Here is an 18,891-nt window from a genome sequence, read left to right on the forward strand (position 1 = left end):
GGATCTCTACTGGTATTCTGTTGTTCTGCAAAGGTTAACCTTTTGGCTGTATTCCTTAGCAGCTAGACACCAAATGAACAAATGAATTTTGTGTCATATTGTATTTGAATAACATGACCTAATGGAATCTGGTATAAAGAGTCTTTCTTTAAGAAGAATTTCCGTGCTCTCCAAGTATGAAAACAAGGCATATGTATAGTCCACACATGCAGATGTATGCTGGCACTCTGGATATATATTTTTTAAAAAAGATGAAGGAAAAAAAGCAAAATTACACCAAGAATAGTATCCACTATTGTGTATTTTAGTGGGGGTTGAAAAGAAACAAACTGAAAACAACCCAAATAGTTTTAAGTGAGAGAGATGTGTTTGGAGCTAATGTGTTTTATTAATTTGAAAAGAACCAAAGAACCAGTATTATGCCAGCCTTTGTTTTAAATTGGCTTTACATGTGACAGAGTTTTCTGCACTTTAATTCTTCCAGTAACGTTGTTAGGTAGTAGCTATTTTTAACATCTGTTATTTACTCAGCGTTCTTGGTGCCTTGTTGTCTATTGAAAATATATTGAAAGAGGCAGCTCTACAAACACAAACAAAGCATAATTCACAATTTTGGTAAAATTGAATAGAGAGGTGTTTGTTCACATCACATATCTTTATTATCCTTTTTCTTTGTGGAATCCCCCTCACATGGAAGTCAGTCTTTTCACTGCAGATAAACCTCATTTGGGTCAAGACTGGTGAATAGTTTATTCTAAATAAAGGGGAAAAAAATGCTTGTACCCTAAATTGAGAAAAACCCAAACAATAGAAAACACATGGAGCAAAGATGGAAATCTAGAAAAGGTGTCCTTTGCCATTAAATCCAAGAATCTCCCTCAGAGGGAGGAATGTCTATATTTGGGTCTTTCTCCCTGCCAAGGGGAAAAGTTGTAACAAGTCTGAACTAGCTGGAAGGAACTAATCTTTTTGTTTGCTTGTTTATTTGTTCATATTTTGCCAAGTCAAATTCAAACTCAAATCTCAAATGTCATCTTGGAAGTTTCTACCTCTTGTTAGCTTTAATACAATGCACCAAGACCTTCTTTATGTTGTGTTTCCTTTATAATTTGGGGGGATGCTCTTCGTTGTTTTCTATCCCAGGATAAGTTTATCTATAATTTCTCCAGTCCCCCCCATCTATTACTTCTCTTCTTTGTCTTTTCTATTCAACAGAACATTGCTTCCTTACTAGCTGACTTGTTTCCTAAGAAAAACACAGATACAAATTTTAAAAATTGACCCTTTGTTGAGTATATGCAGTTTAATAAGGAAAAGAAACACAATGAGGAGAGGCAATCTTAGAACCCAAAGAGGCTGTGGTAAAGGCTATCTAAAACAGTTCACGTATTTCATAGATGAGAAAATGAATTTATTTTGCCATCTGATATATTTGGGGTTAAAACCCAAGTGCTTATCCTGAATTTGTAGTTAGATGAAATTGCATAAGCTTTTACTGGATGTTTTCCACAAAGAAAAATGTTTCATAAAATGCATGAGAATAGGGGCTTCCCTGGTGGCACAGTGGTTGAGAGTCCGCCTGCCAATGCAGGGGACGTGGGTTCGTGCCACGGTCCGGGAAGATCCCACATGCCGCGGAGAGGGTGGGCCTGTGAGCCATGGCTGCTGAGCCTGCGCATCTGGAGCCTGTGCTCCGCAACGGGAGAGGCCACAGCAGTGAGAGGCCCGTGTACCGCAAAAAAAAAAAAAAATTTTTTTTAATGTATGAGAATAGAGAACTTGTGTGCACACTACAGAGGCCATTTTGGTGCCCAAGACCCTTAACCACAAGCAGTCTGTGACAGACACCGACTAGTTCCTTGCTACTTAAATGAAAAACAGCAGGACATCATATATGAGCAACTTTTTGTATAGATCATCTCATACAGGTCTCAGTTTGCCAGCTATATTTTCTAGAGATGCTGCCATCCTAACTGGGTAGAGGTTAGGATTACTGGACCACTGTATAGTTATTCCCCAAACAGCACACACCTGGGTCTCTTTTTTTTCCTTTCTAACCACCTGTCAAATGCATTTATATTGCTTTGGTCTGGACAGACAATTAATATTGGTCCTTCACTGTCCTATACCAGAAGTCATTCTCCATTTGAGGGGAGGCCCAAAATGAGGCTAGAAATGGGCTAAAACCTAAAGTAAAAAGCAGGTAGAAATGAAAGAAACACACTTCTTTCCCATTCCTGCAAAACCCACCCTTGCCCGAAGTAGAATGTTTAAGGATTTTAGAGAGTAGTTTGGAGGATACTGTCTTGTCAGAGATGCCAAAATTTTGTCTTAGCACATTGAATAAATCCTCTAAAAAACTTTTGTTTGATAGTTCTGAAAGGAAAAGATAAGTCAAAATGAAAGTGTTTTTTTTTTGTTTTTAAACATCTGATTAATTCCCTGATTTTTTTTTTTTTTTTAAGTATTGGTTGATACTTTGACAAAAGTCTCAGCTCACATATAGAGGTAATTTAAAATTAAAGTTGATTCTTGGCTAGTAGTATTTTTCTTCCTCTTTTCTCCTCTCATCTCTTCACATATTGAACGTTCTTTGCTGTGAGAGTAGAATACAAATATTCAGATTTGTTTGTGCTGAAGTTTTAAATAAATTAGCTGAATTAGTTGTTTGAAATCTATGCTGTTCTTCCAATTAACCACCAGGATTAAGGCCCAAGCTGAATGGAATGAGTATCTTTGTGTCCTACCCTAAACCTTACATCAAACTTTACCTTAAAGTTATCAGCTTATCTTTTTAAATACTCTTGTTTGGATCTTGGAACTGTCTACAGGTTACAGTTTAAGAAGTTTGGCATAAAACAACTAAGTGCCATGTTCAAACAGTAAAATTGAGTGAAATGGATTCACCGTATTGCAGCACCCCCTGGCTTAACAGTGTTGTCACCATTAAAAAAAAAGTTTTAGTTCAAATTCATTTTACAACAAAACATATTTTTTCTTTCTTTTCAATACATCTGTATATTTTCTGTTTTCCATGGCTTCAGGTAGTGAACTCATATGTGCAAATTGCTTTTATCATGTGAGTAGGAACTTTCCTTTCTTTGGAATAATGCAAAAATCATTGTGAGATGATAGCCATGTGTGATTAAAACAAACACATGCTCTTTTTATAAACAGAGAGTAGTTTTATAGTCCTTGAGATAGAAACCACTTCCCTCAGCCAATACCCAAGTGTTACTTTGACAAACAAAGAATAGATAATAGTTGGGGAAAAAATCAAATAACATGTCTTAGAGTATTGAATTACCATCTTCTCCTTGATAGGATGTTTTATTCTTTTTAGTGACCCTCTCATTCCTTTTTCCCTTGTGGAATGTCTGTCAGGGAGATACACTATTGTGGGGCAGATACCTGTCTAAATGAATTGGTACTTAGCTGTGAGTTAATCTCAGGGAAGGACAAAAATTCCTTCATTGGTTAATTCTCCAGAAATAAGTCTCTAAGAAGTTGAGTGCTAAGCCAGTCAACAAATCAGTGCCAGGAAACAAGTTCGTTAAACATATGAGGCTATGCTGATCTACTTCATCTGCTAATGATGGATGTTTGTGCTTCTCTCGTGCGTATTCAGGAGGGTCTGTTTCACAATGTCCTCTGCCTATGCATTTTATTTGTCCATAGAATTGAAGGCAGACTGAGCCAGAAGTATAAGTAGATTTTCATTTTTACTTGTTCTTCCCTCACTAATGATTCTGCTTTTACCTTAAAATGTCCATGGCTGTCTGAGGTCTCTAATTTTCTCCCCATTATCAAAGCCTGTAAAGGACTTGATCATATTCACTGTGTGTTTTATTACCTGATTATACTTTTTTAAATGAGTACATTCCAGCTAGTGTGTTAGTTCTGTTTGGCAGTTGAATCTTTTATTATTTTTCTGCAATTGTGGCAACAATGCTTTGTCTTCTCATAATAGAATTTCAGACCGCAGCAAACAGGTGTGGAGAAAAGAAGTGTCTGGAAGACACCTACCAAATGTCACTTCATGAAAGATCAACCTTAAACTTGAACTGCTTCTGTTCTTTTATATTAGGGTGGAAATTGGGGGAATATCATGCCGGTTGATTATTCAAAGTATCCTCCCATCCATCTACCATCAGATTAACCTCTGTTATATACTTGTGTGCTGTGTCCTCAGAAGCTGGACCAGCACCTGGCACATAGTCTAAGTAATTTTATTATTTCTTTTTAATGAGTAAAGGTAAAATGAACCCATGATTTCTTAGCTAACTCAGACCCTTTCTTCCAGTATATTTGATGCTACTTGAATTGGGAGTTCATGATTATTTTTGGTTTTGCTATCCCTCTATCACTGCTACTTATTTCCAGGTCTTAGACTACATATTCATAACTCCTATAATATTTTAATGAACACAAACCTGTGTTTCTGACAATGGTCACTTATTCAATATTTCCTTTAATAGAAATATTATTGAAAATATTGTAAATATTAAATGGGAAGTAATGATTTCCTTAATAATGGGCCTTGGGCAGAAGCACTGAGTATTAAAAACTACTAGAATCTAGATGGTGAGAAAACTCATTTCATCTCTCCTCAGAAAAACAGGACAGGGGGAGAGTGACTCCTTTAAATAATATACCTGAAATAAGTGTGAAAAAGTATGGGAGAGTGCAGAAGAGCTCGTTTGGGGGGTCAGAAGCTCTATGTTTAAATCTCAACTTTGTTCCTAATTAATTTTGTAATCAAGTTAGTTTCTTAATCAGCCAAAAAAAAAAAAAGTAGGAGAGTAGGGAAATAATAATTATACCTACAACATAAGGAATAAATGATTAAGCATTGTGAGGTAATAGTTTTGAATTTTATTGTGGATATCATTTCACCAATTCTAAACATTCAACAGAAGTCTGAGATTTTAGATGAGGTATTTGAACACAAAATACACAACGCAAATGTAAGAAGAATTTTATACTCTTATTTGAACAAAATGGTCAGAATGGTCCTAGGAAGCTATTCAGGATTCTAGGTGAATAAAAAGCATATGTCCATTCAGTTAAAAGTCAGGTTAGGAGGAGAAGTACCTTTGTCCCACATTTTCATATCCACATGCATTCTCACATTGTAATTAGTCTGGGGCGATTGGAATAAATTACAATTCTTTTTTTAAAAATGAGACATCATTATTTTGTAGTGAGGATAACTCAGGCACTGCCTGCCTAAAAACTCTGCAGTTTGTCTTGGTATATTGAGGTGTGCTTGGATCTTGACATTATTAACATGCTGATGCAGAAGAAATTATCCAGTGGTGCATTTTTAGCAACTGAACTATCTGAAACACAGTTAAGAATCAGAAAACAAACAGAAGAACTTCTGAAATGCAAAAATTGATGCAGAAGGTCCACTTATAAATGTATAGACATACCTTCTTGCCCTTACTGAGATTCTGCTTAATTCCTTATGTATATAACTAGCATACTTGATTATCTAATTTTCCAACTGATGCAAATTTAAGCAATAGTTTGGAAGTAGAGGTAGATGAATGGATGGTGGGCATATTTCTGTCTCAGACGTTCTTAAATTTGAGTTTGCAGGCCTCCTGGGAATCCATGGATAGAGTTCATGGGGCTCATGAACTTGGATGGGAAAAAATTGCATTATTTTTACTAATCCTGCCGCTTATTAGCTGTATGAATTTAGGAATGTATTTTCTCCCATTATAAATATAGGCAACAAACCATAGCTATATCAGTAAAATAGGTAGCCTTGTCAACAATAGAAATGGCAGCTATTTTCATATCACTTTACTGTTGTGTAGATATTTCCAATGATCAGTTATTCTCACCATTACTTTGAAGTGATGATATATGTCAGACCAGCTGCTCAATTAGTTCTTTGATGCAGTAATATAGAATTAGATGTATTACACTGGCTTTCCTCCATATTTTGGTAGCTCCTTTCTATAGTAGTTTATTTTATTTTCTGTGTACTTTATTGTGTACATTTTAAAACATTCTGAGAAGGGGTCCATAGGCTTCACTTCAGATACACACACACACTCACGCACAGAGAATAGTTTGTCTCTTTCTACTTGCTGATTTGCTTCTCCCATTATGCCTGGCATAATTATTTTGTTATATATTACTGAACTTTGAAGTAGACAATAAAAAAAATGAGTGTTCAGTTTCGCCAAAGATTTCTTATCTGTAAAACAAACTTCAGATATGTGTTGCAGGGCAAGCTAATCTTCATGTCTCATAACTGGAAGTCACACCGACATTATAAACATCATATCAAGGATTTGCACATTGATATGTCATCATTTTAGAGAGAATAAACTAGTGTAATTTGGGAAATCAGAAATTTTATCTAAAATCATGCATCCATTCTAAATATTTTTTATTTTGGGCGATTTAAAAGATGTATAATACAGAGAATTATATAACAACTTTATTACTTCCACTATTCAGAATTGGCAGCAGCTAAATATTTTTATTATGTTTACTCCAAATCTTTTGTTTATAAAAGAAATAAAAATTGAAGATGAGTGAGGACTTCCCTTTAATCACTGAATCACTGTCTCTAAGTCTTATTCCCATTCCCCTCATACGACTGTCATAATTTCTATACTTTCCTGTACACACACACACACACACACACACACACTCGCATGCAAACACACACTATACAATATTATTTTAGTGAGTATGGTTTTTAATTTACCATATATAGCAAAAGGTAAGTATTTACATTATTCTGTACATATAGTTTAAGGAAGTTGCTTTTTTTCACTTTTTTTTTTTTTTTTTTTTAAACATCTTTATTGGGGTATAATTGCTTTACAATGGTGTGTTAGTTTCTGCTTTACAACAAAGTGAATCAGCTATACATATACATATGTTCCCATATGTCTTCCCTCTTGCGTCTCCCTCCCTCCCACTCTCCCCATCCCACCCTTCCAGGCTGTCACAAAGCACCGAGCTAATATCCCTGTGCCTTGCGGCTGCTTCCCCCCAGCTATCTACCTTACTACGTTTGTTAGTGTGTATATGTCCATGACTCTCTCTCGCCCTGTCAAAACTCACCCTTCCCCCTCCCCATATCCTTAAGTCCGTTCTCCAGTAGGTCTGCGTCTTTATTCCTATCTTACCCCTAGGTTCTTCATGACATTTTTTTCCCTTAAATTCCATATATATGTGTTAGCATACGGTATTTGTCTTTTTCTTTCTGACTTACTTCACTCTGTATGACAGATTCTAGGTCTATCCATCTCATTACAAATAGCTCAATTTCATTTCTTTTTAAGGCTGAGTAATATTCCATTGTGTATATGTGCCACATCTTCTTTATCCATTCATCCGATGATGGGCGCTTAGGTTGTTTCCATGTCCTGGCTATTGTAAATAGAGCTGCAATGAACATTTTGGTACATGACTCTCTTTGAATTTTGGTTTTCTCAGGGTATATGCCAAGTAGTGGGATTGCTGGGTCATATGGTAATTCTATTTGTAGTTTTTTAAGGAACCTCCATACTGTTCTCCACAGTGGCTGAACCAATTCACATTCCCACCAGCAGTGCAAGAGTGTCCCCTTTTCTCCACACCCTCTCCAGCATTTATTGTTTCTAGATTTTTTGATGATGGCCATTCTGACTGGTGTGAGATGATATCTCATTGTAGTTTTGATTTGCATTTCTCTAATGATTAATGATGTTGAGCATTCTTTCATGTGTTTGTTGGCATTCTGTATATCTTCTTTGGAGAAATGTCTATTTAGGTCTTCTGCCCATTTTTGGATGGGGTTGTTTGTATTTTTGTTATTGAGCTGCATGAGCTGCTTGTAAATTTTGGAGATTAATCCTTTGTCAGTTGCTTCATTTGCAAATGTTTTCTCCCATTCTGAGAGTTGTCTTTTGGTCTTGGTTATGGTTTCCTTTGCTGTGCAAAAGCTTTGAAGTTTCATTAGGTCCCATTTGTTTATTTTTGTTTTTATTTCCATTACTCTAGGAGGTGGGTCAGAAAGGATCTTGCTGTGATTTATGTCATAGAGTGTTCTTCCTATGTTTTCTTCTAAGAGTTTGATAGTTTCTGGCCTTACATTTAGGTCTTTAATCCATTTTGAGCTTATTTTTGTGTATGGTGTTAGGGAGTGATCTAATCTCATACTTTTACATGTACCTGTCCAGTTTTCCCAGCACCATTTATTGAAGAGGCTGTCCTTTCTCCACTGTACATTCCTGCCTCCTTTATCAAAGATAAGGTGTCCATATGTGCGTGGGTTTATCTCTGGGCTTTCTATCCTGTTCCACTGATCTATCTTTCTGTTTTTGTGCCAGTACCATACTGTCTTGATTACTGTTGCTTTGTAATATAGTCTGAAGTCAGGGAGCCTTATTCCTCCAGCTCCTTTTTTCGTTCTCAAGATTGCTTTGGCTATTCGGGGTCTTTTGTGTTTCCATACAAATTGCGAAATTTTTTGTTCTAGTTCTGTGAAAAATGCCAGTGGTAGTTTGATAGGGATTGCATTGAATCTGTAGATTGCTTTGGGTAGTAGAGTCATTTTCACAATGTTGATTCTTCCCATCCAAGAACATGGTATATCTCTCCATCTATTTGTATCATCTTTAATTTCTTTCATCAGTGTCTTATAATTTTCTGCATACAGGTCTTTCGTATCCTTAGGTAGGTTTATTCCTAGATATTTTATTCTTTTTGTTGCAATGGTAAATGGGAGTGTTTTCTTGATTTCACTTTCAGATTTTTCATCATTAGTATATAGGAATGCCAGAGATTTCTGTGCATTAATTTTGTATCCTGCTACTTTACCAAATTCATTGATTAGCTCTAGTAGTTTTCTGGTAGCATCTTTAGGATTCTCTATGTATAGTATCATGTCATCTGCAAACAGTGACAGCTTTACTTCTTCTTTTCCGATTTGGATTCCTTTTATTTCCTTTTCTTCTCTGATTGCTGTGGCTAAAACTTCCAAAACTATGTTGAATAAGAGTGGTGAGAGTGGGCAACCTTGTCTTGTTCCTGATTTTATTGGAAATGCTTTCAGTTTTTCACCATTGAGGATGATGTTTGCTGTGGGCTTGTCATATATGGCTTTTATTATGTTTAGGAAAGTTCCCTCTATGCCTACTTACTGGAGGGTTTTTATCATAAATGGGTGTTGAATTTTGCCGAAAGCTTTCTCTGCATCTATTGAGATGATCATATGGTTTTTCTCCTTCAATTTGTTAATATAGTTTATCACATTGATAGATTTGCGTATATTGAAGGATCCTTGCATTCCTGGAATAAACCCCACTTGATCATGGTGTATGATCCTTTTAATGTGCTGTTGGATTCTGTTTGCTAGTATTTTGTTGAGGATTTTTGCATCTATGTTCATCAGTGATATTGGCCTGTAGTTTTCTTTCTTTGTGACATCCTTGTCTGGTTTTGGTATCAAGGTGATGGTGGCTTCGTAGAAGGAATTTGGGAGTGTTCCTCCCTCTGCTATATTTTGGAAGAGTTTGAGAAGGATAGGTGTTAGCTCTTCTCTAAACGTTTGATAGAATTCACCTGTGAAGCCATCTGGTCCTGGGCTTTTGTTTGTTGGAAGGTTTTTAATCACAGTTTCAATTTCAGTGCTTGTGATTGGTCTGTTCATATTTTCTATTTCTTCCTGATTCAGTCTTGGCAGGTTGTGCATTTCTAAGAATTTGTCCATTTCTTCCAGATTGTCCATTTTATTGGCATAGAGTTGCTTGTAGTAATCTCTCATGATTTTTTTTTTATTTCTGCAGTGTCAGTTGTTACTTCTCCTTTTTCATTTCTAATTCTATTGATTTGAGTCTTCTCCCTTTTTTTCTTGATGAGTCTGGCTAGTGGTTTATCTATTTTGTTTATCTTCTCAAAGAACCAGCTTTTAGTTTTATTGATCTTTGCTATTGTTTCCTTCATTTCTTTTTCATTTATTTCTGATCTGATTTTTATGATTTCTTTCCTTCTGCTAGCTTTGGGGTTTTTTTGTTCTTCTTTCTCTAATTGCTTGAGGTGCAAGGTTAGGTTGTTTATTCGAGATGTTTCCTGCTTCTTAAGGTGGGCTTGTATTGCTATAAACTTCCCTCTTAGAACTGCTTTTGCTGCATCCCATAGGTTTTGGGTCGTTGTGTCTCCATTGTCATTTGTTTCTAGGTATTTTTTTATTTCCTCTTTGATTTCTTCAGTGATCACTTCATTATTAAGTAGTGTATTGTTTAGCCTCCATGTGTTTGTATTTTTTACAGATCTTTTCCTGTAATTGATATCTAGTCTCATGGCGTTGTGGTCGGAAAAGATACTTGATACAATTTCAGTTTTCTTAAATTTACCAAGGCTTGATTTGTGACCCAAGATATGATCTATCCTGGAGAATGTTCCATGAGCACTTGAGAAAAATGTGTATTCTGTTGTTTTTGGATGGAGTGTCCTATAAATATCAATTAAGTCCATCTTGTTTAATGTATCATTTAAAGCTTGTGTTTCCTTATTTATTTTCATTTTGGATGATCTGTCCATGGGTGAAAGTGGGGTGTTAAAGTCCCCTACTATGAATGTGTTACTGTTGATCTCCCCTTTTATGGTTGTTAGTATTTGCCTTATGTATTGAGGTGCTCCTATGTTGGGTGCATAAATATTTACAATTGTTATATCTTCTTCTTGGATCGATCCCTTGATCATTATGTAGTGTCCTTCTTTGTCCCTTTTAATAGTCCTTATTTTAAAGTCTATTTTGTCTGATATGAGAATTGCTACTCCAGCTTTCTTTTGGTTTCCATTTGCATGGAATATCTTTTTCCATCCCCTTACTTTCAGTCTGTATGTGTCTCTAGTTCTGAAGTGGGTCTCTTGTAGACAGCATATATAAGGGTCTTGTTTTTGTATCCATTCAGCCAATCTGTGTCTTTTGGTGGGAGCATTTAGTCCATTTACATTTAAGGTAATTATCGATATGTATGTTCCTATTTCCATTTTATATATTGTTTTGGGTTCGCTACTATAGGTCATTTCCTTCTCTTGTGTTTCGTGTCTAGAGAAGTTCCTTTAGCATTTGTTGTAAAGCTGGTTTGGTGGTGCTGAACTCTCTCAGCTTTTGCTTGTCTGTAAAGGTTTTAATTTCTCCATCAAATGTGAATGAGATCCTTGCTGGGTAGAGTAGTCTTGGTTTCAGGCTATTCTCCTTCATCACTTTCAGTATGTCCTGCCACTCCCTTCTGGCTTGTAGGGTTTCTGCTGAGAGATCCGCTGTTAACCTTATGGGGATTCCCTTGTGTGTTATTTGTTGTTTTTCCCTTGCTGCTTTTAATATGCTTTCTTTGTATTTAATTTTTGACAGTTTGATTAATATGTGTCTTGGCGTGTTTCTCCTTGTATTTATCCTGTATGGGACCCTCTGTGCTTCCTGGACTTGATTAACTATTTCCTTTCCCATATTAGGGAAGTTTTCAACTATAATCTCTTCAAATATTTTCTCAGTCCCTTTCTTTCTTTCTTCTTCTTCTGGAACCCCTATAATTCGAATGTTGGTGCGTTTCATGTTGTCCCAGAGGTCTCTGAGACTGTCCTCAGTTCTTTTCATTCTTTTTTCTTTATTCTGCTCTGCAGTAGTTATTTCCACTACTTTATCTTCCAGGTCACTTATCCGTTCTTCTGCCTCAGTTATTCTGCTATTGATCCTATCTAGAGTGATTTTAATTTCATTTATTGCATTGTTCATCGTTGCTTGTTTCGTCTTTAGTTCTTGTAGGTCCTTGTTAACTGTTTCTTGCATTTTGTCCATTCTACTTCCAAGATTTCGGATCATCCTTACTATCATTATTCTGAATTCTTTTTCAGGTAGATTGCCTATTTCCTCTTCATTTGTTAGGTCTGGTGGGTTTTTATCTTGCTCCTTCATCTGCTGTGTGTTTTTCTGTCTTCTCATTTTGCTTATCTTACTGTGTTTGGGGTCTCCTTTTTGCAGGCTGCAGGTTCGTAGTTCCCGTTGTTTTTGATGTCTGTCTCCAGTGGCTAAGGTTGTTTCAGTGGGTTGTGTAGGCTTCCTGGTGGAGGGGACTAGTGCCTGTGTTGTGCTGGATGAGGCTGGATCTTGTCTCTCTAGTGGGCAGGTTCACATCTGGTGGTGTGTTTTGGGGTGTCTGTGGCCTTATTATGATTTTAGGCAGCCTCTCTGCTAATGGGTGGGGTTGTGTTCCTGTTTTGCTAGTTGTTTGGCATAGGTTGTCCAGCACTGTGGCTTGCTGGTCGTTGAGTGAAGCTGGGTGCTGGTGTTAAGATGGAGGTCTCTGGGAGATTTCCGCTGTTTAATATTATGTGGAGCTGGGAGGTCTCTTGTTGACCAGTGACCTGAAGTTGGCTCTCCTATCTCAGAGGCAGAGCCCTGACTCCTGGCTGGAGCACCAAGAGCCTTTCATCCACACGGCTCAGAATAAAAGGGAGAAAAAGTAGAGAGAATTAGTAGAAGTATGAGGAAAGAAAGAAGGAAAGGAGGAAAGGAAGGAAGGAAGAAAGAAGCAAAGAAGGAAAGAAAGGAGGGAGGGAGGGAGGGAGGAAGGAAGGAAGGAGGGAAAGAAGGAAAAAAAGACAGAAAGAAAGATGATACAGTAAAAATAAAATAAAGTATAATATAGTTATTGAATTAAAAAATATTTAGAAAAAAAAAAAAGGGACGGATAGAACCTTAGGACAAATGTTGGAAGCAAAGCTATACAGAGAAAATCTTACACAGAAGCATACACATACACCTTCACAAAAAGAGGTAAAGGGGGAAAAATCATAAATCCTGCTCCCTGAGACCACCTCCTCAATTTGGGGTGATTCGTTGTCTAAAGGAGGGAGGGAAGGAAGGAAAGAAAGAAAGAACGAAGGTAAAGTATAATAAAGTTATTACAATTAAACTTAATTATTAAGAAAAAGAATTTTTAAAAAAAAGTCATGGACGGATAGAGCCCTAGGACAAATGGTGGAAGCTAGAGTATACAGACTAGATGTCACACAGGAGCATACACGTACACCTTCACAAAAAGAGGAAAAGGGAAAAAAATCATAGATTTCGCTCCTAAATTCCACCTCTTCAATTTGGGATCATTCCTTGTCTATTCAGGTATTCCACAGATGCAGGGTATATCAAGTTGATTGTGGAGCTTTAATCCGCTGCTTCTGTGGCTGCTGGGAGAGATTTCCCTTTCTCTTCTTTGTTTTCACAGCTCACAGGAGCTCAGCTTTGGATTTGGCCCTGCCTCTGCGTGTAGGTCGCTGGAGGGCGTCTGTTTTTTCGCTCAGACAGGACGGGGTTAAAGGAGCCGCTGATTCGGGGCCTCCGGCTCACTCAGGCCGGGGGTTGGGGGATGGGGGAAGGAGGGGCACTGCGTGCGGGGCCGGCCTGCGGCGGCAGAGGCAGCGTGACGTTGCACCAGCCTGAGGCCCGCCGTGCGCTGTCCCGGGGAAGTTGTCCCTGGATCCCGGGAACCTGGCAGTGGCGGGCTGCACAGGCTCCGCGGAAGAGGGGTGTGGAGAGTGACCTGTGCTCGCACACAGGCCCCTTGGTGGCGGCAGCAGCAGCCTTAGCGTCTCCCGCCCGTCTCTGGGGTCCGCGGTTTTAGCCGCGGCTCGCACCCGTCTCTGGGGTTTGCGCTTTCAGCCGCGGCTCGCGCCCGTCTCGGGGGCTCGCGCCCTCAGCCGCGGCTCGCGCCCGTCTCGGGGGTTCGCGCTTTTAGCCGCGGCTCGCGCCCGTCTCTGGAGTTCCTTTAAGCAGCGCTCTTAAACCCCTCTCCTCGCGCACCAGGAGACAAAGAGGGAAGAAAAAGTCTCTTGCCTCTTCGGCCGGTGCAGGCTTTTCCCCGAACTCCCTCCCGGCTAGTCGTGGTGCACTAACCCCTTCAGGCTATGTTCAAGCCGCCAACCCCAGTCCTCTCCCTGAGCTCCGTCCAAAACCAAAACCCGAGCCTCAGCTCGCAGCCCCGCCCGCCCCGGTGGGTGAGCAGCAAGCCTCTCGGGTTGGTGAGTGCTGGTCGGCACCGATCGTCTGTGCAGGAATCTCCCCGCTTTGCCCTCCGCACCCGTCGCTGTGCACTACTCCGCGGTCCCGAAACTCCCCCCTCTGCCTCCCGCAGTCTCCGCCCGCGGAGGGGCTTCCTAGTGTGTGGAAACTTTTCCTCCTTCACAGCTCCCTCCCACTGGTGCAGGTGCCGTCCTTATTCTTTTGTCTCTGTTTTTTCTTTTGCCCTACCCAGTGACGTGGGGAGTTTCTTGCCTTTTGGGAGGTCTGAGGTCTTCTGCCAGCCTTCAGTAGGAGTTCTGTAGGAGTTGTTCCACGTGTGGATGTATTTCTGGTGTATCCGTGGGGAGGAAGGCGATCTCCGCGTCTTACTCTTCCGCCATCTTCAAGGTCCCCCCTTTTTTTCACTTTTAATATCTTTGTTTTGACATATGCTCATGAATGTTTATATATCCTTTTAATTTCTCTGTACTGGGCCATTATGGACAGACACCATAGTGTACGTTATCTATCCTCCTATCAATGGACCTTTACGTTGTTTCTAGTTTCTCACTATTGTGAACAGTGTGGAAGTGAACATCCCTTCACAAGTCTCCTGTTGCCTGGATGTTACCTTACCTGACTTTTCTAGTCAGTTTGGGCTTCTGTCTCTTTTTCAGTATGAAGCACTTACAAACATGGAGGGAGGCAGCTGAAGAAGGAAGGAATGCCTTCTACCTTCCATAACTATTCCTCAAACTGCAGTACATGTCCCTTGTCTCACAACCACATACACCCACCAAATCTGCTCTTTCCTCTTCTCTTTACCATTTTACACTTTGTATATACACCCCTTCCTTTCAAGTTAAAATTGGCAGAGAGGCTATTGGGTACTAAAATTCTTCAAGTCTCATCCAAACTTTAATGGGCTAGAAATCATGTGATAGATAAAATATTATAATTTTAAGGTGTTTTTAAGCAGTACTTTGGGAATTAAATTTAAATCGAAAAGATGGGCTACTCAAAGCCCATTTGACTGGCTATGCTGTGAATGACTGTGGAGGGCACCATGGCTCTGAGGTTGAAAGCACAGGCTGGTCATCCAGTAGACAAGTCATAATTCTGGCCTGGGCCCTTAGGAAGACCACAGGAATGTCATTTCAACATCTTGAAGATTGTTTTCTTACCTGGAAAGGTAACATTAATTTCGTTCTGGCAGTGTTGTTTTTATTGTTGGTACAGTAATAATACCTACTGGAAATCGTTGAGTATTTACTCTGTGCTAGGCACTGTACACAATACTTCCCTGCATTTTCTCATTTCATTTTTATGATTAAATGAGATAATATATATGAAGCACTCTTTTGTTTTATACCCTGCAATCATGGATTTAACAGTCACATAACTTCCAAATTTTAAAAAAAGTGACAGAAAAATTAAGTGACTTGCTCACAGAGCTGAGGAATAACAAAGCCACACCTTGATCTCATGTCTTTTAACTTCCAGCTCAGCATATTTTCCACTTGGCTCAATGGGTTATTAAAAATATCCCAGATAAATAAGTAGAGTTTTTAATTACTGTAGAAGCTTATTCCAAATTGAGAAAATACAGAAAAAATAAAAGGAAATTTTCACAACAAAAATGTTCTTATTTAAATAAAATTCTCCAAGTCAAAAAAGTAACCAGAGCTCTTTTAACATATGGGAGCTTACCATTTTGCAGACCGTGTGCACTGTTTTTCATGAAGCTTTCTGTGCAAGAACTAGTTAGGGACTCATTTTGTCCTTGGCTCAAAATTTCTGCATACCAGTACATCTCTTTGTTGTGCTCTTAAGCAAGTACATTGCCCCCTGCAAAGACAGGGGGAAGTGGATTTACAGGACATTTATATTCAGAAATGTGTTATGCAACACGGCTTCCTTATATGTAACTAACAGTCAGTATAAAGAAGCAGCATAGTTAATTAAGAAGGGAAAATGTCAGCATATGAAAAATTACAAATCTTAGATTTGGGAATGATTTTATTTTTAAATGACAAGCAAAAGATTTATTCAGTGAGAGCTCCACGTTTTACTGTTACCCTGCCTTCATTTTCTCACTCAATTGCCTGTTTCCTTATACCACATGACAGCTCAGATACCAAATTATAGAAGAATATTTTCCATCTGCAGTGCTTAGTTACTGATGTCATGAAACAATCCTTAGGCTACGATGACTACTGCTTAACTTTGAAGAGCAAAATTACTGTAACTGTACCATAACTGGGGCCAGGTCAACATTGCTTTTGAAAATAAAATACATACATCCTGAGGGAGGATGACAGCTGCAACTGTACAGTAAAATACATGCTATATTTCATTGATACTTTTTCATACTTTAACATGTCTGAATCGGGATACCTCTTACATTTGATGGCATTTAATTGTTGGGTGGGCAATGTTGTTTTTTTTTTTTAATTTACATAGTGGTTTGTAAAAACATGGTCACAATTATTTTGTGCTGTAATTGATGACACCTTAGATTAAATGAAATATGTAGTATTTTACTTTTTGAGATGTTGTTTTAAAAATCCCAGCCAAAGACCATACTAAAATTATAGCTTAGATTTCCATTTCATATTTCCTTTACAGACTTCCAATGATTGAATAGAGTCTTGAGAAGGTAAAAATTAAAATAATAATATAATATAAAACAACCAAAAGTATTATCAAGGAGAAATTTCAGGTAGTGCATTCTCTTAATGGGTTTGCTTTTAATTCAGACAAAAAATTGTTTTTCCTTGGCCTGAAATCTATATGACCGTAGGCTCTGACCCTTTATCGTGATGATCACGCTAAGTAAAACTGGTTTCCAACTCATTTTACAAATCAAATCAGTACAATGAAGAGTCAGGTAGTCGAACGATTTATTAAGTAATGTCATAGGTCGGAGCCAGTAGTATAAGGGCCTGGGCCACAGCTACATGACTGATAATCATCTGCTAGCACATGTGAGGCTGATGAAGTTATCATGGAAATTATGGGGAATGAATGTGTACTTTCCTCTTACAGGAAGTTTTCCTCCCACTGCTCTCATGGGCTGGAGAATCACTACCATCTAGTACCATGGTTTCCGAACTAGCAGGCATCAACATCACCTGGGGAACTTGTTAGGTGTGCTGGGCCCCACTGTTAGAATTTCTGGTTCATTATGTCTGGAGTAGGACCTGCAATTTGCATTTCCTACAAGTTCCCAGGTGAGTGCTGATACTCCTAGTCTAGGGATCACACTTTGAGAACCATGGGGCTAGTTATATAAAGAAAGGACACAGGACTTGGAATTAGTTGATCTGTATTTTGGGTCTAATTGACAACCAACTCACTTTTCTGTGACTTAATATTCTTGTCTCTCAAACAGAAACAGTACAAATTATATTTCTTTTGGCTAAGCATGGGGCTATTATGAGAATCAAATGAGGTAATGAACTTGAAAAGATGCTTTGTAATATATGATACTGTAAATATGAGAAGATATCAGTGATATTGTACCCATTAAATTTGGGGATATTGTTGTTTTCATACAAGTAAGCTGGGTTCAGAATTCTAAGGCAAAACAACTTTGCATTCTTAGATGAAAATATATTCTAAATATTTAGTTATTTTTAAATGTTTAACATATTTAAATATTTAAAGATATTTTTAAACATCTGAAATAGGTTGCTTTTTATAGGGAGATGGCTGGAGTCCCACATATCTCTTTTCTCCCTGAATCTTTTTCAACAGAACCTCCAGACTTGTCCCAAGTGACACTGGGGCTCATGGCCACAGATAAGTCACCAGGAATTGTGGCAACTGTCTTAACACAAATTCTTATGATTCCGGAGCATTACAGTTAATGAGCCTCCTCTGCCCAGTATTTCCCTCAGTCACTTCCATGGACTTCCCCTTATCTCTTCACCTAAATAACATAATTGTTACTCAGTAGAGTACAATGAACTCTACCAGGTCCCTTGGTAGAAAGAGTACTTTAGAAATCAGCTTTCTCCTAAACAAATAACAAGTGTTGGTGAGGATGTGGAGAAAAGGGAACTTTCAAACATTGCTGGTGGGATTGTCAACTGGTACAGCCACTATGGAAAACATTGTGGAGGTTCCTCAAAAAATTAACAATAGAACTGCCATGTGACCTAGCGATTTCACTTCTATGTATTGTATTTACCTGCAAAAAATAAAAACATTAATTTGAAAAGATATATGCACTCAATGTTCATTGCAGCAATATTTACAATAGCAAAGATATGGAAGCAGCCCAAGCGTTCGATGATAGACTAGTGGATAAAGAAGATGTAGGGTATATGTATAATGAAATATTTTAGTCATAAAATAATACCAATAATTTTTCCATTTGCGACAATATAGACGGACCTAGAGGGTGTTATGCTAAGTGAAAGAAGTCAGATAGAGAAAGACAAATACTATATGATCTCGCTTATATATGGAATCTAAAAAACAAAAAAAACAAAATGAAAACAGAATCATAGATACAGAGAACAAAGAGGTGGTTGCCAGAAGGAAGGGGATGAGAATGTGGGTGAAATAGTGAAGGGGATTAAGAGGTACAAGCCTTCAGTTCTATAATAAATAAGTCATGAGGATGTAATACACAGAATGTAAGAATCTTATGATTCTTATGTAATCATAAGAAATATGATTAATTATATTTTAATAACTTTGTCTGGGGACAGATGGTTACTAGATTTATCATGGTGGTCATTTTGTAATATATGCAAATGTCAAATCATTATGTAGTACATCTGACATTAACATAATGTTGTATGTCAACTATATTTCAATAAAAAAGAAGTGGTTGAAAAAAAAAAGAAATAAGCTTTCTCCTG

The 18,891-nt window shown here is 38.0% G+C and overlaps 1 protein-coding gene across 6 annotated transcripts in view; it reads left to right on the plus strand.

Annotated features, from left to right (window-relative positions):
- HDAC9 (histone deacetylase 9) overlaps positions 1-18,891 on the plus strand; it is an 825,073-nt gene that overhangs the window by 673,217 nt on the left and 132,965 nt on the right. The window lies entirely within an intron of this gene.

This window comes from Phocoena sinus, chromosome 9 (assembly GCF_008692025.1).
Source record: "Phocoena sinus isolate mPhoSin1 chromosome 9, mPhoSin1.pri, whole genome shotgun sequence".
NCBI classification, from domain to species: Eukaryota; Metazoa; Chordata; class Mammalia; order Artiodactyla; family Phocoenidae; genus Phocoena; species Phocoena sinus.